General features: G+C 37.6%; 1 protein-coding gene and 1 long non-coding RNA gene across 3 annotated transcripts in view; one reads left to right on the top strand and one right to left on the bottom strand.

The window, feature by feature from the left end:
• LSAMP (limbic system associated membrane protein) overlaps positions 1-22,133 on the top strand; it is a 906,496-nt gene that overhangs the window by 709,321 nt on the left and 175,042 nt on the right. The gene's annotated exons all lie outside the window — the stretch shown is intronic.
• The window catches only part of LOC143814971 (uncharacterized), a 59,040-nt gene that overhangs the window by 35,123 nt on the left and 1,784 nt on the right, over positions 1-22,133 (bottom strand). Inside the window, exon 2 of the long non-coding RNA XR_013223648.1 lies at positions 11,114-11,187. This is a non-coding gene — a long non-coding RNA (uncharacterized LOC143814971). The remainder of the gene's footprint in view (positions 1-11,113; positions 11,188-22,133) is intronic.

Below are 22,133 nucleotides of genomic sequence, written 5' to 3'. Positions count from 1 at the left end.
AGTAATATAGGGTGGATGTGATGTCTGTGTGTCTCTCCCAGTAATATAGGCTGGATGTGAGCTCTGTGTGTTTCTCCCAGTAATATAGTCTGGATGTGAGGTCTGTGTGTCTCTCCCAGTAATATAGGCTGGATGTGAGGTCTGTGTGTCTCTCCCAGTAATATAGTCTGGATGTGAGATCTGTGTGTCTCCCAGTAATATAGGCTGGATGTGAGGTCTGTGTGTCTCTCTGAGTAATATAGGCTGGATGTGAGGCCTGTGTCTCTCTCCCAGTAATATAGGCTGGATGTGAGTTCTGTGTGTCTCTCCCAGTAATATAGGCTGGATGTGAGCTCTGTGTGTCTCTCCCAGTAACATAGGATGGATGTGAGGTCTGTGTGTCTCTCCCAGTAACATAGGATGGATGTGAGGTCTGTGTGTCTCTCCCAGTAATATAGGCTGGATGTGAGGTCTGTGTGTCTCTCCCAGTAATATAGGTTGGATGTGAGGTCTGTGCGTCTCTCCCAGTAACATAGGATTGATGTGAGGTCTGTGTGTCTCTCCCAGTAATATAGGCTGGATGTGAGGTCTGTGTGTCTCTCCCAGTAATATAGGCTGGATGTGAGGTCTGTGTGTCTCCCCCAGTAATTTAGGCTGAATGTGTGGTCTGTGTGTCTCTCCCAGTAATATAGGCTGGATGTGAGCTCTGTGTGTCTCTCCCAGTAATATAGGCTTGATGTGAGCTCTGTGTCTCTCCCAGTAATATAGGGTGGATGTGATGTCTGTGTGTCTCTCCCAGTAATATAGGCTGGATGTGAGCTCTGTGTGTCTCCCAGTAATATAGGCTGGATGTGAGGTCTGTGTGTCTCTCTGAGTAATATAGGCTGGATGTGAGGCCTGTGTGTCTCTCCCAGTAATATAGGCTGGATGTGAGTTCTGTGTGTCTCTCCCAGTAATATAGGCTGGATGTGAGCTCTGTGTGTCTCTCCTAGTAATATGGGCTGGATGTGAGGTCTGTGTGTCTCCCAGTAATATAGGCTGGATGTGAGGTCTGTGTGTCTCTCCCAGTAATATAGGCTGGATGTGAGCTCTGTGTATCTCTCCCAGTAATATAGGCTGGATGTGAGTTCTGTGTGTCTCTCCCAGTAATATAGGCTGGATGTGAGCTCTGTGTGTCTCTCCTAGTAATATGGGCTGGATGTGAGGTCTGTGTGTCTCCTAGTAATATAGGCTGGATGTGAGGTCTGTGTGTCTCTCCCAGTAATATAGGGTGGATGTGAGCTCTGTGTGTCTCTCCCAGTATTATAGGCTGGATGTGAGCTCTGTGTGTCTGTCCCAGTAATATAGGCTGGATGTGAGCTCTGTGTCTCTCCCAGCAATATAGGCTGGATGTGAGCTCTGTGTGTCTCTCCCAGTAATATAGGCCGGATGTGAGCTATGTGTGTCTCTCCCAGTAATATAGGCTGGATATGAGCTCTGTGTGCCTCTCCCAGTAATATAGGCTGGATATGAGCTCTGTGTCTGTCCCAGTAATATAGGCTGGATGTGAGGTCTGTGTGTCTTTCCAGGTAATATAGGCTGGATGTGAGCTCTGTGTGTCTCTCCCAGTAATATAGGCTGGATGTGAGCTCTGTGTATCTCTCCCAGTAATATAGGCTGGATGTGAGGTCTGTGTCTCTCCCAGTAATATAGGGTGGATGTGATGTCTGTGTGTCTCTCCCAGTAATATAGGCTGGATGTGAGCTCTGTGTGTCTCCCAGTAATATAGGCTGGATGTGAGGTCTGTGTGTCTCTCTGAGTAATATAGGCTGGATGTGAGGCCTGTGTGTCTCTCCCAGTAATATAGGCTGGATGTGAGTTCTGTGTGTCTCTCCCAGTAATATAGGCTGGATGTGAGCTCTGTGTGTCTCTCCTAGTAATATGGGCTGGATGTGAGGCCTGTGTGTCTCTCCCAGTAATATAGGCTGGATGTGAGTTCTGTGTGTCTCTCCCAGTAATATAGGCTGGATGTGAGCTCTGTGTGTCTCTCCTAGTAATATGGGCTGGATGTGAGGTCTGTGTGTCTCCCAGTAATATAGGCTGGATGTGAGGTCTGTGTGTCTCTCCCAGTAATATAGGCTGGATGTGAGCTCTGTGTATCTCTCCCAGTAATATAGGCTGGATGTGAGTTCTGTGTGTCTCTCCCAGTAATATAGGCTGGATGTGAGCTCTGTGTGTCTCTCCTAGTAATATGGGCTGGATGTGAGGTCTGTGTGTCTCCCAGTAATATAGGCTGGATGTGAGGTCTGTGTGTCTCTCCCAGTAATATAGGGTGGATGTGAGCTCTGTGTGTCTCTCCCAGTAATATAGGCTGGATGTGAGGTCTGTATACAATAAACAAGTTGAGTGGCGCTACGTATTACGGGGTTCTTATTTCTGCTGCGAATAGAACAATCTCCACCAATGATTGTATGTGCAGTAAATGAATTTAAAAATTGGATATATGTTATATCCGTATTCGCGCTAATAAAAACCCAAGGAAAAAAGACATAAAAAGCTTGCTCTTAGATGTAGCCTATAATGAATTACTCCATTGCTACGAATAAGGAGTGATATAATACAATCTGAAGGTAACTCCAAATTTCTAAGTGATAATAAGAGTCTTACCCTGCACCAGCGTTCAGAATGGCGTATAGGGTGCCTGATTGCAGACTAAGATCCTCACGCTGGATGAGACGCTTGGTTGCAGGCTGTATTTGTCCAGCATCGGCTGTCAGCGTTGTGCTGAGGGAGTAAGTCACTAGTTCTGCCCGCATGCGGCGGTTGCCTCGGCCGATGGCAGCTCACCGTTGTGCTCAGCTTGCGCTTGCGGTAGTTGGTACTCGTGCGTGCAGGTGAATGTCCCTCTAGGTGCGCGGAGTGAGAGCAGCTTTTACGGAAGGACCTGCGTGCCGATGTAGGTAACGTGACCACCCACGTGAATAGAAAGTGCACTACGGATGGCGGTAGGGACCACAAAAGATCAACGCGTTTCGGAGACGTCTGTCTCCTTCCTCAGGAATGGGCCCTACCCCATAATCATTGTCCTTATAACCGCCATCCGTCCATTCAAATCACTGGAATCCAAAAAGCTCCACCCCGCTGTTCAGTCCATTGGGAACAATAGTGTTTAGGGTGAAGATCCATCTTGTCTCCGCTCTTGACATAGCTTTAATAAAATTGCCACCCCTCCAGTGTGGAATTATTTTCTCAATGCCTATGACCTCTGTACCCCACATGGATCCATTATGTTGTTCAGAAAGATGCTTTGAAAGAGGATGCCCCATGAATTTCTTCTTTATGTTCTGGATATGCTCACTAATCCTTATTTTTAGCGGTCTTTTTGTACGACCTATATATACCTTATTGCATGGACATCTAATAGCATATATAACCCCTTTGGTTGAGCAAGTAATGAAATCCTTTATAATAAATTCAGCCTCATCTTTACAAAACTTGCTTTGTTTTCTAGTTAGTCCCTGTTTGCACATGGTGCATTTCTGACATGGAAAAAAGCCTTTTAGCAGCTCCCGAGATAAGGTAGTTTGTTTGAAGTCAGATTTATTTTGTGTGGTAGGAGCTATAAGGTTGCCTAAATTCCGGCATTTTTTATATATAAAGCGAGGTTGATTTGATATTATATCCCCCAAAATTTTGTCGTTTTTTAAAACGTGCCAGTGTTTTTTTACTATTTTTCTCAGGATATGTGAATTGGCATTAAACTGAGTAATAATTGGGGTAAAATTTAGTTCATCCTTAATTTTACTGCTCGGGTTAAAAAACTCTTGACGGGGTTTAGAAAAAGCATCTTTCATAGCTTTCTCCAACATTTCCTCATTATATCCTTTTTGGCGAAATTTTTTGGTGAGGATTTCTGCCTCTTTATCGAGGTCCAGAGATTTTGAACAGTTTCTATGGATTCTCATATATTGGCTTTTGGGGATATTCAGCAGCCATTGGGGGAGGTGACAACTGTCTAGAGGAATAAAACTGTTGAAATCTGTCGGTTTATGAAAGGTACGTGTATGAATAGTACCTTCCTCTATAAAAATGGTAAGATCCAAAAAATTAATTTCACGGTTGCTAATATTACTACTAAAATTAAGATAAAAATCATTTTTATTTAGATCAATTAAAAACTTATTCAGTGTTTCCCTACCCCCAGACCAAATAAAAACCACATCATCTATGAAACGTTGCCAGAGGACCAGGTTCGCGCGCAGGGTACCTTCCTGATAGATGAAGGACTCTTCCCATTTCCCAACATATAAGTTAGCATAACTGGGCGCGAACCTGGTCCCCATAGCAGTACCCCATTGCTGGGAGTAGTAGTCCTCCTGATACATGAAGTAGTTATGTGTTAAAATGAATTTCATACATTCCCCTAAAAATTCAACTTGTTCAGTTGGCGTATTAGAATATTTATCTAAAAAATATTTGGCAGCGTTACACCCCTTAGTGTGGTCGATCACTGTATAAAGGGAGGCTATATCAAGAGTGCCCAATATGTAATTTTCCTGCCGTTTGATGTTCTGTAAAATTTTTAAAATGTGAGCGCTATCTTTAAGATAAGCCGGAAGGTGTGTCACTAATTTTTGGAGATGGCAGTCAACAAGTTTAGACAAATTAGATGTAAGGCACTGGATCCCTGAAATGATGGGCCTCCCAGGTGGATTCTGAATATCCTTATGTATTTTAGGTAGATAGTAAAAGACAGCCAACCTGGGAGGCCCATCATTGATAAATTTAAATTCATGCTCATTGATCAAACCCTCATCGAACCCTCTTTGTGTTAGAGATTTCATTTCTCTACTAAATTTGTTTGTAGGGTCTTTATTCAACTTCTTATACGTTTTGGAATCGCTTAACATACGCATAGCTTCAGAGTGGTATGCTGACTTGTCAAGGATAACCACCCCTCCCCCTTTATCTGCAGGACGTATAACGAGTTCTTTTTGTTTTTGCAGGGAAAAAAGGGCTTGTTTTTCCTTCCTTGTAAGATTGAATTTAAATTTCCTGCAACGATTTTCATTAATTTTACGGATTTCTTGGATTACGTTATTCTGAAAAGTGTCCATTTGTGCTGAGTATTCGTTGATAGGGTGGAAATTAGATTTCTTTTTAAGATCTGTATGGACATAGATACTATTGGCAGATTGATCAGGGCTCCTGCCAATAAGATTTTTTTAAAAATGTCTCTGAATCGCCAATTTTCTCATGAATAATTTTATGCCTATATAGGTTTGAAATTTATCAAATTTCCTCGCAGGGGCATATTTCAAGCCTTTCTGTAAGAGAGATATCTGGTCCTTATTCAAGGGTTGATTACTTAAATTGAAAATAGTTGTTCCTGTATTATTCTGAGAGCTTAGTGACCTTTTCTTTTTTTGGGCGAGTTTCCCGCCCCGGCACCCTCTCTTATGGATTTTTTTGGGTCTAGCTGAAAAAAAGGATGTCTGTTTGTTTTTGGCATATTTTTATGATTACTACATTTAGATTCCCCTATTGTGTTTTTCGATTTAGCCTTAGTATTCCCTTTACCAGCGGTTGGTTTTTTCGGGTTGGCTTTATTAAGGATAACTGATCGAGACTGACTCGTACCTTCTAGAGGTGATTGAATACTATCCATAAGATTTTGGAATCGATTGTTTGTAGTAATAGATGATGGTGTTATATTAGGTGATGTGTTTATCCTAATATTGAACTACTACTCCCAGCAATGGGGTACTGCTATGGGGACCAGGTTCGCGCCCAGTTATGCTAACTTATATGTTGGGAAATGGGAAGAGTCCTTCATCTATCAGGAAGGTACCCTGCGCGCGAACCTGGTCCTCTGGCAACGTTTCATAGATGATGTGGTTTTTATTTGGTCTGGGGGTAGGGAAACACTGAATAAGTTTTTAATTGATCTAAATAAAAATGATTTTTATCTTAATTTTAGTAGTAATATTAGCAACCGTGAAATTAATTTTTTGGATCTTACCATTTTTATAGAGGAAGGTACTATTCATACACGTACCTTTCATAAACCGACAGATTCCAACAGTTTTATTCCTCTAGACAGTTGTCACCTCCCCCAATGGCTGCTGAATATCCCCAAAAGCCAATATATGAGAATCCATAGAAACTGTTCAAAATCTCTGGACCTCGATAAAGAGGCAGAAATCCTCACCAAAAAATTTCGCCAAAAAGGATATAATGAGGAAATGTTGGAGAAAGCTATGAAAGATGCTTTTTCTAAACCCCGTCAAGAGTTTTTTAACCCGAGCAGTAAAATTAAGGATGAACTAAACTTTACCCCAATTATTACCCAGTTTAATGCCAATTCACATATCCTGAGAAAAAAAGTAAAAAAAACACTGGCACGTTTCAAAAAACGACAAAATTTTGGGGGATATAATATCAAATCAACCTCGCTTTATATATAAAAAATGCCGGAATTTAGGCAACCTTATAGCTCCTACCACACAAAATAAATCTGACTTCAAACAAACTACCTTATCTCGGGAGTTGCTAAAAGGCTTTTTTCCATGTCAGAAATGCACCATGTGCAAACAGGGACTAACTAGAAAACAAAGCAAGTTTTGTAAAGATGAGGCTGAATTTATTATAAAGGATTTCATTACTTGCTCAACCAAAGGGGTTATATATGCTATTAGATGTCCATGCAATAAGGTATATATAGGTCGTACAAAAAGACCGCTAAAAATAAGGATTAGTGAGCATATCCAGAACATAAAGAAGAAATTCATGGGGCATCCTCTTTCAAAGCATCTTTCTGAACAACATAATGGATCCCTGTGGGGTACAGAGGTCATAGGCATTGAGAAAATAATTCCACACTGGAGGGGGGGCAATTTTATTAAAGCTATGTCAAGAGCGGAGACAAGATGGATCTTCACCCTAAACACTATTGTTCCCAATGGACTGAACAGCGGGGTGGAGCTTTTTGGATTCCAGTGATTTGAATGGACGGATGGCGGTTATAAGGACAATGATTATGGGGTAGGGCCCATTCCTGAGGAAGGAGACAGACGTCTCCGAAACGCGTTGATCTTTTGTGGTCCCTACCGCCATCCGTAGTGCACTTTCTATTCACGTGGGTGGTCACGTTACCTACATCGGCACGCAGGTCCTTCCGTAAAAGCTGCTCTCACTCCGCGCACCTAGAGGGACATTCACCTGCACGCACGAGTACCAACCACCGCAAGCGCAAGCTGAGCACAACGGTGAGCTGCCATCGGCCGAGGCAACCGCCGCATGCGGGCAGAACTAGTGACTTACTCCCTCAGCACAACGCTGACAGCCGATGCTGGACAAATACAGCCTGCAACCAAGCGTCTCATCCAGCGTGAGGATCTTAGTCTGCAATCAGGCACCCTATACGCCATTCTGAACGCTGGTGCAGGGTAAGACTCTTATTATCACTTAGAAATTTGGAGTTACCTTCAGATTGTATTATATCACTCCTTATTCGTAGCAATGGAGTAATTCATTATAGGCTACATCTAAGAGCAAGCTTTTTATGTCTTTTTTCCTTGGGTTTTTATTAGCGCGAATACAGATATAACATATATCCAATTTTTAAATTCATGGATGTGAGGTCTGTGTGTCTCTCCCAGTAATATAGGCTGGATGTGAGCTCTGTGTGTCTCTCCCAGTAATACCGTCTGGATGTGAGGTCTGTGTGTCTCTACCAGTAATATAGGCTGGATGTGAGCTCTGTGTGTCTCTCCCAGTAATATAGGCTGGATGTGAGGTCTATGTGTCTCCCAGTAATATAGGCTGGATGTGAGGTCTGTATATCTCTCCCAGTAATATAGGCTGGATGTGAGGTCTGTGTGTCTCTCCCAGTAATATAGGCTGGATGTGAGGTCTGTGTGTCTCTCCCAGTAATATAGGCTGGATGTGAGCTGTGTGTCTCCCAGTAATATAGGCTGGATGTGAGGTCTGTGTGTTTCTCCCAGTAATATAGGCGGGATGTGAGGTCTGTGTGTCTCTCTTAGTAATATAGACTGGATGTGAGGTCTGTGTGTCTCTCTGAGTAATATAGGCTGGATGTGAGGTCTTTGTGTCTCTCCCATTAATATAGGCTGGATGTGAGGTCTGTGTCTCTCCCAGTAATATAGGCTGGATGTGAGGTCTGTCTGTATCTCCCAGTAATATAGGCTGGATGTGAGCTCTGTGTGTCTCTCCCAGTAATATAGGATGGATGTGAGCTCTGTGTGTCTCTCCCGGTAATATAGGCTGGATGTGAGGTCTGTGTGTCTCTCCCAGTAATATAGGCTGGATGTGAGCTCTGTGTGTCTCCCCCAGTAATATAGGCTGGATGTGAGCTCTGTTTGTCTCCCAGTAATGTAGGCTGGATGTGAGGTCTGTGTGTCTGTCCCAGTAATATAGGCTGGATGTGAGCTCTGTGTGTCTCTCCCAGTAATATAGGCTGGATGTGAGGTCTGTGTGTCTCTCCCAGTAATATAGGCTGGATGTGAGGTCTGTGTGTCTCTCCCAGTAATATAGGCTGGATGTTAGGTCTGTGTGTCTCTCCCAGTAATATAGGCTAGATGTTAGGTCTGTGTGTTTCTCCCAGCAATATAGGCGGGAAGTGAGGTCTGTGTGTCTCTCCCAGTAATATAGGCTGGATGTGAGGTCTGTGTGTCTCTCCCAGTAATATAGGCTGGATGTGAGGTCTGTGTGTCTCTCCCAGTAATATAGGCTGGATGTGAGGTCTATGTGTCTCCCAGTAATATAGGCTGGATGTGAGGTCTGTATATCTCTCCCAGTAATATAGGCTGGATGTGAGGTCTGTGTGTCTCCGAGTAATATAGGATGGATGTGAGCTCTGTGTGTCTCTCCCAGTAATATAGGCTGGATGTGAGGTCTGTGTGTCTCTCCCAGTAACATAGGCTGGATGTGAGGTCTGTGTGTCTCTCCCAGTAATATAGGCTGGATGTGAGGTCTGTGTGTCTCTCCCAGTAATATAGGCTGGACGTGAGGTCTGTGTGTCTCTCCCAGTAATATAGGCTGGATGTGAGGTCTATGTTTCTCTCCCAGTAATATAGGCTGGATGTGAGGTCTGTGTGTTTCTCCCAGTAATATAGGCTGGATGTGAGCTCTGTGTGTCTCTCCCAGTAATATAGGCTGGATGTGAGCTCTGTGTGTCTCTCCAGTAATATAGGCTGGATGTGAGGTCTGTGTGTCTCTCCCAGTAATATAGGCTGGATGTGAGGTCTGTGTGTCTCTCCCAGTAATATAGGCTGGATGTGAGGTCTGTGTGTCTCTCCCAGTAATATAGGCTGGATGTGAGCTCTGTGCATCTCTCCCAGTAATATAGGCTGGATGTGAGTTCTGTGTGTCTCTCCCAGTAATATAGGCTGGATGTGAGGTCTGTATGTCTCTCCCAGTAATATAGGCTGGATGTGAGCTCCGTGTGTCTCTCCCAGTAATATAGGCTGGATGTGAGCTCCGTGTGTCTCTCCCAGTAATATAGGCTGGATGTGAGGTCTGTGTGTCTCTCCAGTAATATAGGTTGGATGTGAGGTCTGTGTGCCTCTCCCAGTAATATAGGCTGGATGTGAGGTCTGTGTGCCTGTCCCAGTAATATAGGATGGAAGTTGGAAGAAACGACGGTTATCTAGGGTGCATGGGTGGTATAGGTCATCCAGGCTGTTGGGTGCCAGGCCACCGGCACTAAAGCAACCTACAAGCCTCAATTTTGGGGGCAGCAGGAGGAAACTATGTCTGCCATTACAGCGGCGGAGTAAGAACATAAATCCTCGAGCACACAGTATAGTCAGACTCACTTTAAAGTCTGCAGCAGATTTTATACCCTTCTTTCTAAATATTAAAGCTCTTTTTCCAAGGAAAACGTATCTAGACTGACTGCCATCCATTATGCATACAGGCTCTCGCGTCGTGTACGACAGGTGACATTTTTTTTTTATTACTGTCTATAAAAGATCAATGCATATTCCTGGTATTAAATAAAATATGCACATCCGTCCTGGTGACATGTCAGCGCTTTATGATGTGCCGCACTGACGGAGGATACGGAGGCTCTGGCTGATATATTCTCCAACTTGTTGAAATTGTAGGGTTACTTTTCAGGTAATGATGAGACAATTTGAGAGATAATGGCACCAAGGATATTTATAGGTCGCTCTTCACGCGGGGACGGGCTGGGAATATCTCATGGCTGACGGATCAGGAGTGACGGAGGCTCCCAATAACACAGTAGGGAGTCAGAGGAGACTCTCCAGCACCAAAGGGAAGCAATGACCGGCAGCCCCTGTGGGTGTCCGACTATTCCAGAGCAGTGAGCAGGAAAGCGCACTGACACTGACAGCTGCTTTACTTTGCTTGGGAAGGGGGTGACAGTAAGAGGTGATCACTGTGCGAGGGTCCGAGGATTGTGCTGGGAGGTGAAACTGGGTTTAGAGCAGAGTAGCAGATTCCCATGTGACAGTAGAAAAAAAATGATTTAGTATGTATACATTTCTAAAGGTGCTATTGACATGAAATTCTCACCAGACGTCAGTAACAACCCATCCAATCCACACAGGCAAAGAAATCACCAGAGATGTCCATAAATTAAGTCATGTGTAAGAGTGAGGAATGACACCGGGAGCAGGTATGGAACGCATGAGAATAGAGTGGTGAAAAAAACCTGACACCATCTGAAATATATTAGTAATTAGAAAGCAATCCTGCCACTTACAAATAATATCAGCTTGCTTACCTGATAATAACTTATAAAAAGGTGTCTCATTAGCAAGGTGCCACACAGGAAACATTTCATGAAGGGTAAAACCAGTGAGGTGTCACAAGACCTTTGCAACCTTATTGTTGCAAAACATACTGATGGAATTGACAGTAGAATTTCTAAACTACTGAAGATTCCAGTGAGCACTGTTGGAGTCATAATCTGGAAGTGGAAAGAACATCATTTCACCATAAACCGGCCACGACCAGGTGCTCCCCACAAGATTTCAGACAGAAGAGTGAAAATATTTATCAGAAGAATTGTCCTAGAGCCGAGGACCACTGTTAGAGAGCTACAAAAAGATCTAAAATAAACAGGTACAGTTGTTGCAATGAAAGCTATAAGTAATGTGTTTACCTCACATCCTGTATGCAGTCTCACCAAACAACCTCCATGGCCTCTATGAACGATTGCTACACAATACTCCATTGCTGAAAAAAAAGCATGTTCAATAGTGTTTACAGTTTGATCAACAACATTCAGACAAGCTTGTGAAATACTGGAAGAATATAGTCTGATCAGATGAGACCAATACTGAATTCTTTGGATCACATATTACACACCATGTTTGGAGGCAAAAAGGCACTACATGTCACCCCAAAAACACCATACCAACAGTGAAGTGTGGAGGTGGGAACATCATGGTGTACAGCTTTTTTTGCAGAGTACAGCACTGGAAAATTTCATATAATTGAAGGAGTGATAAATGGACAAATGTACCGAGACATTCTGGATAAAAATCTGCTGCCATCTACCAGGATGATGAAGATGAAACAAGGGAGGACACTTCAACAAGACAATGATCCCAAACACACAGCCAAGGAAACTCTCAATCGTTTTCAGAGAGAGAAAATAAAACAGCTAGAATGTCCGAGCCGATCACCGGACCTGAATCCTAGAGAAAATGTATGGAAGGAACTAAAGCTCAGAGTTCATAGAAGGAGTCACCGAAACGTACAGGATGTGAAGAGAGTTTGCGTGAAATAGAAAAACTCTGAGCAATGCCTGTGACTAGTTTCCCCATACATGTTGCCAGGTCCAGAACTTTTAGTAGACTAAATCCTTTCTCCTCTTCCCGTAAAACATTCCCTCTAGGGTTGTATTTACCATAGGGTGTAAGTTTAAGGGTGATCATACACGATACAACAGCTGCTCCTCACGATCCGGCCTGATCTATTGCACTTGCAGTTGAAATAATTTTGTAAATTGCGGGTGCCCAAATTCTATGCATTTTATGCCTGGAGCATCTACAATAGCACAGAAAAAACTGCCAAAACCAATGGAAATGAAGAATGGAAGGTCATCATAAGCATCTGAATAAGACCAGAAAAATAATCAGAGAGCACAAATATTTATTAAAAGCTGTTCACACATAGCTGGGACTTTACCGTCTGCTCACATAGGCACTTAGAGGTTCACGAGAGGTCACCCGACCCCGCAGTAAGCTGCTGTACCCAATAAATATTTTATTCATCCTCTGCGCTGCCTGTTACACTCCTGTTCTTTTTCTATGTAGAATGTTTTGCTTTATGAATTCTGTCCTTACTCTAAACCCTCCGGTGATGTACGGGGCGAGAGACTTAAATGAAGTCTAATTTGCCAGATCGCTGAGTTTGTTAATAATTTGTGTGTGCATTAAATGTTATTACTTGGACACTTCTGTAGATATGAGATTGTACAGACTCCAAAATAAATGGTAGTGGGTAGTTAAAGGGACCAATACTTATTATCATGTGTGTACAGGAACATAACTACTATAACACTGCCCCTGTGTAGAAGAATATAACTACTTTAATACTGCTCCTATGTACAAGAATATTACTGCTATAATAATAATAATAATTTTATTTATATAGCGCCAACATATTCCGCTGCGCTTTACAACTTATAGAGGGGACTTGTACAGACAATAGACATTACAGCATAACAGAAATCACAGTTCAAAACAGATACCAGGAGGAATGAGGGCCCTGCTGCTCGCAAGCTACAATCTATGAGGAAAAGGGGAGACACGAGAGGTGGAGGTGGTGCTATAATATTGCCCCTATGTACAAGAATATAACTACTATAATACTGCCCCTATATACAAGAATATAGCTGCTATAATACTGCCCCTATATACAAGAATATAACTACTATAATACTGCCCCTATGTACAAGAATATAACTACTATAATACTGCTCGTATGTACAAGAATATAACTACTATAATACTGCTCCTATATACAAGAATATAACTACTATAATACTGCTCCTATGTACAAGAATATAACTGCTATAATACTGCCCCTATATACAAGAATATAGCTGCTATAATACTGCCCCTATATACAAGAATATAACTACTATAATACTGCCCCTATGTACAAGAATATAACTACTATAATACTGCTCGTATGTACAAGAATATAACTACTATAATACTGCTCCTATATACAAGAATATAACTACTATAATACTACCCCTATGTACAAGAATATAACTACTACAATACTGCTCCTATGTACAAGAATATAACTACTATAATACTGCTCCTATGTACAAGAATATAACTACTGTAATACTGCCCCTATGTACAAGAATATAACTGCTATAATACTGCTCCTATGTACAAGAATATAACTACTATAATACTGCTCCTATGTACAAGAATATAACTACTATAATACTGCCGCTATGTACAAGAATATAACTACTATAATACTACCCCTATGTACAAGAATATAACTACTATAATACTGCTCCTATGTACAAGAATATAACTACTATAATACTGCTCCTTATGTACAAGAATATAACTACTATAATACTGCTCCTATGTACAAGAATATAACTACTATAATACTGCCCCTATATACAAGAATATAACTACTATAATACTACCCCTATGTACAAGAATATAACTACTATAATACTGCCCCTATGTGCAAGAATATAACTACTATAATACTGCTCCTATGTACAAGAATATAACTACTATAATACTGCCCCTATGTACAAGAATATAACTACAATACTGCCCCTATGTACAAGAATATAACTACTGTAATACTGCTCCTATGTACAAGAATATAACTACTATAATACTGCTCCTATGTACAACAATATAACTACTATAATACTGCTCCTATGTACAAGAATATAACTACTACAATACTGCTCCTATGTACAAGAATATAACTACTATAATACTGCTCCTATGTACAAGAATATAACTACTATAATACTGCTCCTATGTACAAGAATATAACTACTATAATACTACCCCTATGTACAAGAATATAACTACTATAATACTGCCCCTATGTACAAGAATATAACTACTATAATACTGCTCCTATGTACAAGAATATAACTACTATAATACTGCCCCTATGTACAAGAATATAACTACTATAATACTACCCCTATGTACAAGAATATAACTACTATAATACTGCCCCTATGTACAAGAATATAACTACTATAATACTGCCCCTATGTACAAGAATATAACTACTATAATACTGCTCCTATGTACAAGAATATAACTACTATAATACTGCCGCTATGTACAAGAATATAACTACTATAATACTGCTCCTATGTACAAGAATATAACTACTATAATACTACCCCTATGTACAAGAATATAACTACTATAATACTGCCCCTATGTACAAGAATATAACTACTATAATACTGCTCCTATATACAGGAATATAACTACTATAATACTGCCCCTATGTACAAGAATATAACTACTATAATACTGCCGCTATGTACAAGAATATAACTACTATAATACTGCTCCTATGTACAAGAATATAACTACTATAATACTGCCCATATGTACAAGAATATAACTACTATAATACTGCCCCTATGTACAAGAATATAACGACTATAATACTGCCCCCTATGTACAAGAATATAACTACTATAATACTGCCGCTATGTACAAGAATATAACTACTATAATACTGCCCCTATGTACAAGAATATAACTACTATAATACTGCTCCTATGTACAAGAATATAACTACTATAATACTGCTCCTATGTACAAGAATATAACTACTATAATACTGCCGCTATGTACAAGAATATAACTACTATAATACTGCTCCTATGTACAAGAATATAACTACTATAATACTACCCCTATGTACAAGAATATAACTACTATAATACTGCCCCTATGTACAAGAATATAACTACTATAATACTGCTCCTATATACAGGAATATAACTACTATAATACTGCCCCTATGTACAAGAATATAACTACTATAATACTGCCGCTATGTACAAGAATATAACTACTATAATACTGCTCCTATGTACAAGAATATAACTACTATAATACTGCTCCTATATACAAGAATATAACTACTATAATACTGCCCCTATGTACAAGAATATAACTACTATAATACTGCTCCTATGTACAAGAATATAACTACTATAATACTGCCCCTATATACAAGAATATAAATACTATAATGCTGCCCCTATGTACAAGAATATAACTACTATAATACTGCTCCTATGTACAAGAATATAACTACTATAATACTGCCCCTATGTACAAGAATATAACTACTATAATACTGCCCCTATGTACAAGAATATAACTACTATAATACTGCCCCTATGTACAAGAATATAACGACTATAATACTGCCCCCTATGTACAAGAATATAACTACTATAATACTGCCGCTATGTACAAGAATATAACTACTATAATACTGCCCCTATGTACAAGAATATAACTACTATAATACTGCTCCTATGTACAAGAATATAACTACTGTAATACTGCCCCTATGTACAAGAATATAACTGCTATAATACTGCTCCTATGTACAAGAATATAACTACTATAATACTGCTCCTATGTACAATAATATAACTACTATAATACTGCCGCTATGTACAAGAATATAACTACTATAATACTACCCCTATGTACAAGAATATAACTACTATAATACTGCTCCTATGTACAAGAATATAACTACTATAATACTGCTCCTTATGTATAAGAATATAACTACTATAATACTGCTCCTATGTACAAGAATATAACTACTATAATACTGCCCCTATATACAAGAATATAACTACTATAATACTACCCCTATGTACAAGAATATAACTACTATAATACTGCCCCTATGTACAAGAATATAACTACTATAATACTGCTCCTATGTACAAGAATATAACTACTATAATACTGCCCCTATATACAAGAATATAAATACTATAATGCTGCCCCTATGTACAAGAATATAACTACTATAATACTGCTCCTATGTACAAGAATATAACTACTATAATACTGCCCCTATGTACAAGAATATAACTACTATAATACTGCCCCTATGTACAAGAATATAACTACTATAATACTGCCCCTATGTACAAGAATATAACGACTATAATACTGCCCCCTATGTACAAGAATATAACTACTATAATACTGCCGCTATGTACAAGAATATAACTACTATAATACTGCCCCTATGTACAAGAATATAACTACTATAATACTGCTCCTATGTACAAGAATATAACTACTGTAATACTGCCCCTATGTACAAGAATATAACTGCTATAATACTGCTCCTATGTACAAGAATATAACTACTATAATACTGCTCCTATGTACAATAATATAACTACTATAATACTGCCGCTATGTACAAGAATATAACTACTATAATACTACCCCTATGTACAAGAATATAACTACTATAATACTGCTCCTATGTACAAGAATATAACTACTATAATACTGCTCCTTATGTATAAGAATATAACTACTATAATACTGCTCCTATGTACAAGAATATAACTACTATAATACTGCCCCTATATACAAGAATATAACTACTATAATACTACCCCTATGTACAAGAATATAACTACTATAATACTGCCCCTATGTACAAGAATATAACTACTATAATACTGCTCCTATGTACAAGAATATAACTACTATAATACTGCCCCTATGTACAAGAATATAACTACTATAATACTGCCCCTATGTACAAGAATATAACTACTGTAATACTGCCCCTATGTACAAGAATATAACTACTATAATACTGCCCCTATGTACAAGAATATAACTACTATAATACTGCTCCTATGTACAAGAATATAACTACTATAATACTGCCCCTATATACAAGAATATAACTACTATAATACTACCCCTATGTACAAGAATATAACTACTATAATACTGCTCCTATGTACAAGAATATAACTACTATAATACTGCTCCTATGTACAAGAATATAACTACTACAATACTGCTCCTATGTACAAGAATATAACTACTATAATACTGCTCCTATGTACAAGAATATAACTACTGTAATACTGCCCCTATGTACAAGAATATAACTGCTATAATACTGCTCCTATGTACAAGAATATAACTACTATAATACTGCTCCTATGTACAAGAATATAACTACTATAATACTGCCGCTATGTACAAGAATATAACTACTATAATACTACCCCTATGTACAAGAATATAACTACTATAATACTGCTCCTATGTACAAGAATATAACTACTATAATACTGCTCCTTATGTACAAGAATATAACTACTATAATACTGCTCCTATGTACAAGAATATAACTACTATAATACTGCCCCTATATACAAGAATATAACTACTATAATACTACCCCTATGTACAAGAATATAACTACTATAATACTGCCCCTATGTGCAAGAATATAACTACTATAATACTGCTCCTATGTACAAGAATATAACTACTATAATACTGCCCCTATGTACAAGAATATAACTACAATACTGCCCCTATGTACAAGAATATAACTACTGTAATACTGCTCCTATGTACAAGAATATAACTACTATAATACTGCTCCTATGTACAACAATATAACTACTATAATACTGCTCCTATGTACAAGAATATAACTACTACAATACTGCTCCTATGTACAAGAATATAACTACTATAATACTGCTCCTATGTACAAGAATATAACTACTATAATACTGCTCCTATGTACAAGAATATAACTACTATAATACTACCCCTATGTACAAGAATATAACTACTATAATACTGCCCCTATGTACAAGAATATAACTACTATAATACTGCTCCTATGTACAAGAATATAACTACTATAATACTGCCCCTATGTACAAGAATATAACTACTATAATACTACCCCTATGTACAAGAATATAACTACTATAATACTGCCCCTATGTACAAGAATATAACTACTATAATACTGCCCCTATGTACAAGAATATAACTACTATAATACTGCTCCTATGTACAAGAATATAACTACTATAATACTGCCGCTATGTACAAGAATATAACTACTATAATACTGCTCCTATGTACAACAATATAACTACTATAATACTGCTCCTATGTACAAGAATATAACTACTACAATACTGCTCCTATGTACAAGAATATAACTACTATAATACTGCTCCTATGTACAAGAATATAACTACTATAATACTGCTCCTATGTACAAGAATATAACTACTATAATACTACCCCTATGTACAAGATTATAACTACTATAATACTGCCCCTATGTACAAGAATATAACTACTATAATACTGCCCCTATGTACAAGAATATAACTACTATAATACTGCTCCTATGTACAAGAATAATACTACTATAATACTGCCCCTATGTACAAGAATATAACTACTATAATACTGCCCCTATGTACAAGAATATAACTACTATAATACTGCTCCTATGTACAAGAATATAACTACTATAATACTGCCCCTATGTACAAGAATATAACTACTATAATACTACCCCTATGTACAAGAATATAACTACTATAATACTGCCCCTATGTACAAGAATATAACTACTATAATACTGCCCCTATGTACAAGAATATAACTACTATAATACTGCCCCTATGTACAAGAATATAACGACTATAATACTGCCCCCTATGTACAAGAATATAACTACTATAATACTGCCGCTATGTACAAGAATATAACTACTATAATACTGCCCCTATGTACAAGAATATAACTACTATAATACTGCTCCTATGTACAAGAATATAACTACTATAATACTGCCCCCTATATACAAGAATATAACTACTATAATACTGCTCCTATGTACAAGAATATAACTACTATAATACTGCCCCTATGTACAAGAATATAACTACTATAATACTACCCCTATGTACAAGAATATAACTACTATAATGCTGCCCCTATGTACAAGAATATAACTACTATAATACTGCTCCTATGTACAAGAATATAACTACTGTAATACTGCCCCTATGTACAAGAATATAACTGCTATAATACTGCTCCTATGTACAAGAATATAACTACTATAATACTGCTCCTATGTACAATAATATAACTACTATAATACTGCCGCTATGTACAAGAATATAACTACTATAATACTACCCCTATGTACAAGAATATAACTACTATAATACTGCTCCTATGTACAAGAATATAACTACTATAATACTGCTCCTTATGTATAAGAATATAACTACTATAATACTGCTCCTATGTACAAGAATATAACTACTATAATACTGCCCCTATATACAAGAATATAACTACTATAATACTACCCCTATGTACAAGAATATAACTACTATAATACTGCCCCTATGTACAAGAATATAACTACTATAATACTGCTCCTATGTACAAGAATATAACTACTATAATACTGCCCCTATGTACAAGAATATAACTACTATAATACTGCCCCTATGTACAAGAATATAACTACTGTAATACTGCCCCTATGTACAAGAATATAACTACTATAATACTGCCCCTATGTACAAGAATATAACTACTATAATACTGCTCCTATGTACAAGAATATAACTACTATAATACTGCCCCTATATACAAGAATATAACTACTATAATACTACCCCTATGTACAAGAATATAACTACTATAATACTGCTCCTATGTACAAGAATATAACTACTATAATACTGCTCCTATGTACAAGAATATAACTACTACAATACTGCTCCTATGTACAAGAATATAACTACTATAATACTGCTCCTATGTACAAGAATATAACTACTGTAATACTGCCCCTATGTACAAGAATATAACTGCTATAATACTGCTCCTATGTACAAGAATATAACTACTATAATACTGCTCCTATGTACAAGAATATAACTACTATAATACTGCCGCTATGTACAAGAATATAACTACTATAATACTACCCCTATGTACAAGAATATAACTACTATAATACTGCTCCTATGTACAAGAATATAACTACTATAATACTGCTCCTTATGTACAAGAATATAACTACTATAATACTGCTCCTATGTACAAGAATATAACTACTATAATACTGCCCCTATATACAAGAATATAACTACTATAATACTACCCCTATGTCCAAGAATATAACTACTATAATACTGCCCCTATGTGCAAGAATATAACTACTATAATACTGCTCCTATGTACAAGAATATAACTACTATAATACTGCCCCTATGTACAAGAATATAACTACAATACTGCCCCAATGTACAAGAATATAACTACTGTAATACTGCTCCTATGTACAAGAATATAACTACTATAATACTGCTCCTATGTACAACAATATAACTACTATAATACTGCTCCTATGTACAAGAATATAACTACTACAATACTGCTCCTATGTACAAGAATATAACTACTATAATACTGCTCCTATGTACAAGAATATAACTACTATAATACTGCCCCCTATATACAAGAATATAACTACTATAATACTGCTCCTATGTACAAGAATATAACTACTATAATACTGCCCCTATGTACAAGAATATAACTACTATAATACTACCCCTATGTACAAGAATATAACTACTATAATGCTGCCCCTATGTACAAGAATATAACTACTATAATACTGCTCCTATGTACAAGAATATAACTACTGTAATACTGCCCCTATGTACAAGAATATAACTGCTATAATACTGCTCCTATGTACAAGAATATAACTACTATAATACTGCTCCTATGTACAATAATATAACTACTATAATACTGCCGCTATGTACAAGAATATAACTACTATAATACTACCCCTATGTACAAGAATATAACTACTATAATACTGCTCCTATGTACAAGAATATAACTACTATAATACTGCTCCTTATGTATAAGAATATAACTACTATAATACTGCTCCTATGTACAAGAATATAACTACTATAATACTGCCCCTATATACAAGAATATAACTACTATAATACTACCCCTATGTACAAGAATATAACTACTATAATACTGCCCCTATGTACAAGAATATAACTACTATAATACTGCTCCTATGTACAAGAATATAACTACTATAATACTGCCCCTATGTACAAGAATATAACTACTATAATACTGCCCCTATGTACAAGAATATAACTACTGTAATACTGCCCCTATGTACAAGAATATAACTACTATAATACTGCCCCTATGTACAAGAATATAACTACTATAATACTGCTCCTATGTACAAGAATATAACTACTATAATACTGCCCCTATATACAAGAATATAACTACTATAATACTACCCCTATGTACAAGAATATAACTACTATAATACTGCTCCTATGTACAAGAATATAACTACTATAATACTGCTCCTATGTACAAGAATATAACTACTACAATACTGCTCCTATGTACAAGAATATAACTACTATAATACTGCTCCTATGTACAAGAATATAACTACTGTAATACTGCCCCTATGTACAAGAATATAACTGCTATAATACTGCTCCTATGTACAAGAATATAACTACTATAATACTGCTCCTATGTACAAGAATATAACTACTATAATACTGCCGCTATGTACAAGAATATAACTACTATAATACTACCCCTATGTACAAGAATATAACTACTATAATACTGCTCCTATGTACAAGAATATAACTACTATAATACTGCTCCTTATGTACAAGAATATAACTACTATAATACTGCTCCTATGTACAAGAATATAACTACTATAATACTGCCCCTATATACAAGAATATAACTACTATAATACTACCCCTATGTCCAAGAATATAACTACTATAATACTGCCCCTATGTGCAAGAATATAACTACTATAATACTGCTCCTATGTACAAGAATATAACTACTATAATACTGCCCCTATGTACAAGAATATAACTACAATACTGCCCCTATGTACAAGAATATAACTACTGTAATACTGCTCCTATGTACAAGAATATAACTACTATAATACTGCTCCTATGTACAACAATATAACTA

The sequence above is a fragment of the Ranitomeya variabilis genome, chromosome 3 (genome assembly GCF_051348905.1).
Source record: "Ranitomeya variabilis isolate aRanVar5 chromosome 3, aRanVar5.hap1, whole genome shotgun sequence".
Classification (NCBI taxonomy): Eukaryota; Metazoa; Chordata; class Amphibia; order Anura; family Dendrobatidae; genus Ranitomeya; species Ranitomeya variabilis.
This window is presented reverse-complemented; position numbering and strand designations above follow the sequence as displayed.